Source organism: Sorex araneus, chromosome 6, assembly GCF_027595985.1.
Source record: "Sorex araneus isolate mSorAra2 chromosome 6, mSorAra2.pri, whole genome shotgun sequence".
Lineage (NCBI taxonomy): Eukaryota > Metazoa > Chordata > Mammalia > Eulipotyphla > Soricidae > Sorex > Sorex araneus.
Window position 1 is genome coordinate 17,515,953 of NC_073307.1, and position 6,785 is coordinate 17,522,737.

The window sequence follows — 6,785 nt, forward strand, 5'->3', positions numbered from 1 at the left end:
TGGGTGTGGCTCAAAGAGAGAAAGAGACAGAAATGAAATTTTGTGCTTGTTCCATTATTCATTAACTCTATTTTCAATAGTGGAGTTTATTGGGACATAACACCTCATAAGTTGGAGAACTCATAAATTATTTATGCTTCTGTATATGGTAGAACTTGAATAATTTTAAGCCTCAGTGAGTATCTGCCATTCATTTTCAAGGGCTCCTATTAACAAGAGCAAGTGGTACTAGGATAAACTTGGTGTTTATCTTTGAATTACCTCCTTATAGATGATTCTACTTGTTTTTTAAAATACATTAATTTGTTATTTTTTAACACTTAAAAACTTAGCATTCCTCCCGGTGCTTTTTGGAAAGTTGGAAATGTGAGTCAATCCAAATAAGAGATAATATTCAAGCTACCACCTGAATTCTGTACTCATAAACTGCTGAAAAGATTGATTTTGTGGTTTGACCATGCAGGTATCTCCTCTGGGGTTTAAATGTCATCACTGTTTCCATAAACCAAAGTAAACAAATACTGGACCACTTCGTTAATATGCATTTTCCAGAGGGAAATTTTGAGAATACGGTGAAGGAAAAAAAAATAAATGTAAGTTGAAATATCTGTGTTTCTAATGTATAGGATCTTGGGGGTAAAAGTTATACCTAGTCCTAGGAATACAGAGGGCCGGTCCCAACCAAGGAGTAGGAGCAGAGGAAGAACAAGAACTAGTGGTCCCATTGTCACTTTTGTGTATACACATCTTTAACTTTATTATGAGATAATTGCAGATTTATGTAATTGCAGTTTAATAAATAACACTGATGATCACATATGTCCTTCTATATCTCCCCAGAAAAATCTATCAGTGGGAATGAATAAGATTCGGGGAGCTGAAAGGAGACTTAGTGGCTAAAGTATCTGCCATGTAAGCATAAGGACATGAGTTCTATCCTTGGTGCCACCACCTCTACTAAGCGTGACCTGGCAGCTCTGCTCTCCCAGGACTTCTCAGAGCAACTCTGCCTCAGTCACGTGGGAGGCATATGCCTTAAGTCCTGTGCTCTCTCTCCAACATCCCCCATGTCTTATGCATTGATGGTGAAAAGGCAGTTCTTTGACTTAAGCTAGTCAGGTTCCAACAGATCTACAAACCATTCCTCTGTTAAAAACAAGAAATCAACAAGTTACTGAAAAAAAATCAGGAAATTTCTATTCACCAAACTTATTTCTCTTACTCCAGTTTTGCATATGTGTGTGTCACAATCAAGTAGAGTTGCACTATAATAGGAGATCGAGATGATCCCAGGAGAGCAATTCTATAAGCTTAATGTATCTGTTACTGTTTCCATACAAAATGATTAATATTATGAATGTTTATGTATCTGTTGGACTAAGGAGAGGATAAACACACCCATAGTTGGAATTTCAGTCTTGGGAGAGTTGTCTTGCTGAATGACTATATGTTCTAGAAGATCCATCCCTTGAGGGAAAGACTTTACCCCTATTGATTGTGACCACACCTATGTGTAAGCCCCAACTCCTTATGTTTTGGGATTTACCTAGACTCTAGGAGGGGATTGGGGCATCCAGAGCCAGGATGAGAATGAAGGGAGATCCAGAAAGAGAATGAAGTAGCATGGGTGAGGAAGAAGCTGGAAGGAAATCAGAGGAGAATGGAGAGGATTGGAATAAACGGCAATTGAGACCAACCAGCCTGGCCCTTGTTCCTTCCTTCACCTGCTCATCACCATGGGCCTTCCCCTGGTGGGGGAAGCGGTGTGAGAGTACTGAAAGCAGGCGGTGGGAGAGAAAGAGAGAGAGCCACTGCACTGCCTCTTCCTATTTCATGTTTAGTAAATACACACTTACCACCCAAATCAGCACTGCCTCGTTGTAATTTGGGGTAAAATCGCAATGCTCTCATAGAGGGTTTTAAGGTTTCGATGAAATAATTTACTGTTTGAATGTAATAGCATGTGTCAAATGCTGCATGTAGTTGATAGAAGAGAGAGAGAGCCCTGGGGGATTGCAGGTAGGGTTCTTGCCTTGCCTACAACTGACCTGGTTTTGATCCCTGACAAACTATATGGTCCATTGAGGCCCACCAGGAATGATCCCTGAGTGCAAAACCAGAAGTTGACTCCAAGTACAGCCAGGTGTGGCCCAAATAACAAAACATAATAAAATAAAATGAAGAAAAATAAACTGAGGGCCCATAATGTGAAATCTTGTAGGGTTCGTCTTACATTATCCAGCCAAAATGTTTAGCAAGCTTTGACACTAAGAGACTTGGAATCCTTCTTGAACATTTTCTACTGGTTGCACTGACTTTTATTTACTAAAATCTTGCAGAATAAACTGGATATTTCTTTAATATGACAGAAAAATTTACCTCATTTACAGCAAATCCTCTGCTACTTACTCTATTTCCCAAGTCCTGTTTTCTTTAAGCATTTCCCTTGATTCCTTGAGGACAAAACTAGGTCTGCCTTAGCCCCGTTATATCTTGCAAATAGTGTTTGCTCAGAATATTTTAATGGATATCAGGCTTTTAGCATTTTTTTAAACCCTCATAGTTGTTCTGTTTCAGACACTCTTCATTTGACAAATATTCCTTTTAATGAGTCAGGGTTCCCCCCAAATGTTATGCATTTGTCTTTGTGTACAAAAACTAAGGCTGTACCAAAAACTCATCATTTCTTTGCTCCAAAAATTTGTGCAATGTTATCTTGAACATGATAATAAGAAATATGGATTAAGGTATAAACTTCCAATATTAACATTAAAATCATTCTGTATATGAAGAAAATTATGTTTTTCTAGATAGGTTTTTAACCATATTCATTGAGTCTCAGAGTTGTTTTTGTTTTGGGGCCATACCTGGGTGATACTCAGGAGTAATCCTGTCTCTGCACTGAGAAATCAATCCTGGCAGCCTCAGGGAATCAATTGGAGTGTCTGAGATTGGAGCCCGGGAAGACCACATCAAAGCCAAATGCCCTACCTGCTGTAAGGTGTATCTCCAGCCTCAAGTCTCTGAATTATTTGTACTTAATTAGTCAGCCATATCACAAAGCCATTTCATAGGAACAGTCATGGTTGCATCCATTGTTCTGTCCATGTTGTTTAGAATTTAGTTAGAACCCATCTTTATGACCTCAGGTTTTGGAGAGAGTAAAAATCTTTATCATAAAATCAAGTTTACAATTATAAGTTCTACTTTCAGATAAATAAGACTCCAACATAAGCTTGAGGGAAATATTGTGCTTTTTTTCCCCATTTTTATTACAATTTCCCTAATTCAGAGCACCATTGTCTTACCTTAAAAATTGGCAAGAGCCTTTTAAGTGATCTCAATGAATTATCAATTGTATACAATAAATGAAGAGATATAGGGCGAAAAGTATAATTTGATAATTTTATACTGTTAAAAAAGAGAGATGATTCCACTGTGTTTTTTATGAACATGCACTATGCTTTGAATGTTAGGTCTCAAAATTATTTTAAAAATAAATTCTTATGCATATACATTTTGAAAATAGTGAAAATAAGTATGTACATATTATGGGCCTTTCTTACAGGAAACAGTAATTTGCCTCATTTGTACTCAGTTAACTATTATTATAGACTTTCTGTCATAGGAAGGTGGATATTCCTCCTCCCGCCTATATCATGAAGACCAGATAAAGGGAGTTGCAAGTTTCTGATTAGTAGGAGGCACTTAAAGCCTCCTGCTTAAAGGCTTAAAGAACTTACCACTATCAAATGGAATTAGAACCTCAGATACTTCATTTTACAGTAATATAACTTTTCCAACCAAGATTAATTGCTTATATTGACACTCATTCTGGGTGTCTATATTTTCTTGTACATAATACTTTTGAAAGGTCTTTTTAATTATTTTTATTTATGAACCTAGTGCCACAGAATAAATTATAAACTTCCCAAAAATCTCATTTCAGTTTCAATTGTAGTAAACTTATATTCTCTTAGAAATGGGTTGAAATGTCTTATCTCCTTATGGGGGTGGGTGGGCGGGAGGGTCTTATTTTGTCACGAAATGTCCAAAAATAAAAAAGACTCCTATGAGGAAAAAAGAAAATCCTAGAAATTTCTTATTTCTATTCTCTCTGGAAGTTTATAGGATAAACAATAGAAGACTGACACATACTAGGATATTTATAGGAAAAAATGCTCACAATGCCAATCCCCTAAAAAGAAGAATGCTCATAAGGAATGGTTAACTATATTGTAGCATGCTATACTAAGAAATATCATCCATTCCATTAAAAAATTAAATTAGGCTCATATTTATAAGCTAGGAATTTTTTGTTAAGTTAAAAATAAGCTTCAGAGTTATTTGTCAATGTAATTTCTTCTGAGGAAAGCATGGGGATTCAGGGGAATTCTCTATCTAAATGACGACCACATTATTATGTAGTTTTAAGAATACACTGTATCACTGTATCACTGTCATCCTGGTGATCATCGATTTGTTCAAACAGGCCCAGTAACATCTCCATTCATCCTAGCCTGAGATTTTAGCAGCCTCTCTTTACTTGTTCTTCCCAATGGTGTTGCATTAGAGGCTCTTCAGGGTCAGGGGAATGAGGCCCATCATCCTTACTGTATTTGGCTTATTAATACACCACAGGGAGCTTGCCAGGCTCTCCCCTGTGTGGGCAGTAAACTCTCGGTAGCTTGCCAGGTTCTCCAAGAGGTAGAGCTAGTCTATCAGATGTCGTGCTTCCAGAAGCTTGGTTTTATAGTCTCTGGATGTTGGCCATTGATGGGATTACATAGTGCCAGGGGCAGTTTCTGGGTGTGACTGCCTAGCTACTGGAAAATGGGGAATCTGGGTGGAAGAGGCCCAGTTCTGATCCGAGCAGCCTTGGAGATCTCGGCCCTGGGTCCCGCACACCTGCGTTTCTCTGCGGTTCCTTCATTGCGTGAGGCTTGTCCAGCTAGAACAGCACACTGAGGATGCTGGAGCGGACTGCAAAGGCACTACCATCTCCAAGAAAGGCTTTAAGAAAGCTGTAACAAAAACCCAGAAGAAGGAGGGGAAGAAACAGAAGAGAGTTATTCCATCTACATCTACAAGGTGCTGAAGCAAGTCCATCCAGACACTGGTATTTCTTCAAAGGTCATGAGCATTATGAATTCTTTTGTCAGTGATATCTTCGAGCACATCGCTGGCAAGGCGTCCCGACTGGCACACTACAACAAGCACTCAACGATCACGTCTAGAGAGATCCAGACTGCCGTGTGCCTGCTGTTGCCTGGCGAGTTGACCAAGCATGCAGTATCTGAAAAAATCAAGGCTGTCACCAAGTACACCAGCTCCAAGTAAAACCAGTTACCAGACGAGCTTCATGACCCAAAAGCTCTTTTAAGAATATTGATAAATGGATGAACTACCCTAAACTGTTTGGTACAGGTTATCCTGAAAGCAGGATTGGACTTAGGATCTTAACATATCTTTAAACCATTCCCAATATTAGAAGAAATTATTTTTTTCTTTTTGGGTAACACCCGATGATGCACAGGGGTTCCTCTTGGCTCTGCACTCAGGAATTATTCCTGGCGGTGCATGGGGAACCATAGGAGATGCTGAGAATTGAATCTGTGTTGGCTGCATGCAAGGCAAATGCCCTACCAGCTGTGCTATCGCTCCAGCCCCAAGAAATAAAATTTCTAGTTAAAAAATTTTAAATCTTGGGACCGGAGTGATAGCACAGTGGGGAGGGCATTTGCTTTGCATGCGGTCAACCTGCATTCAATCCCCGGCATCCCATATTGTCCTCCAAGCACTGCCAGGAATGATACCTGAGTGCAGAGCCAGGAGTAACCCCTGAGAATTGCTGGTTGTCACCCAAAAAGCAAAAAAAAAAAAATTTAAATTGTATTGGTTTGGAATCTCGCACGGCAGAGCCTGGCAAGCTACCCAAATTTGATATGCCAAAAGCAGCAACAATAATGGGCCTCATTCCCCTGAACGTGACAGGTATGAACGGAGCTCTTACTGGTGTCCGCTGGAGCAAATCGATGAGCAATGGGAAGACAGTGACACAGCGATACAGTGATTGTTTTGGAAGATGGGGAATCCATACCTGCAGTGCTCAGATTTTAATCATGCTTCCTCAATCAGGAATTCCCTCCTGATGGTACTTGGGAAGCCATCTAAGGTTCCAGGGATTGAACCCAGGCTGACACTTGCCAGCAAGTGCCCTACCCACTGTACTCTCTCTCTTTCTCTGGTTCCTGAAATGTTTTTAATCCAGTGAAAAATTTAACAGTAGTTAGACGATTGAGAAGGAAAGAACAAGTAGAAACCATGACAAAAGGACTTTCAATCCTTTTATTCTGCATTCTGTCAGAGGATTAAGAAGGGCCTTCTGCTGACTTGAGGGCGGATGCGTAAAACACAGATGTGCAAGAGAGAAGCAAGGGCAAGGTAGGGAAGGAGAAAATGTTCATGAGAATATTAAAGAACAAACAAACGTTTGTTTAAGATTTCAGGCTACCAAGAATTCATTTAACCAACATGCACTGAGTGTATATCAAGTACAAGGCATTATGGGATGAGGAGTGAGAACCGTGAACACTTGTTTTCACTCAAGTCTACAAAGATAGCACAGAGATAGGAGTCCGAATGGAGTGGGGTACAGGCACTGGCCCAAATTGTCAAGGGAACAGGGAAACATCAAAGAACAATTTCATTATGGACCAAGGGAGAACAAAAGAAAAAGAAATCACTATGTTGACTAAATAGCCAAGACTTCCTGGGTTTTGCTA

The 6,785-nt window shown here is 39.6% G+C and overlaps 1 pseudogene; it reads left to right on the top strand.

The window, feature by feature from the left end:
* Positions 1–926: 926 nt before the first annotated feature.
* LOC101544262 (histone H2B type 1-A-like) lies at positions 927–5,340 on the top strand (annotated as a pseudogene).
* Positions 5,341–6,785: the final 1,445 nt, after the last annotated feature.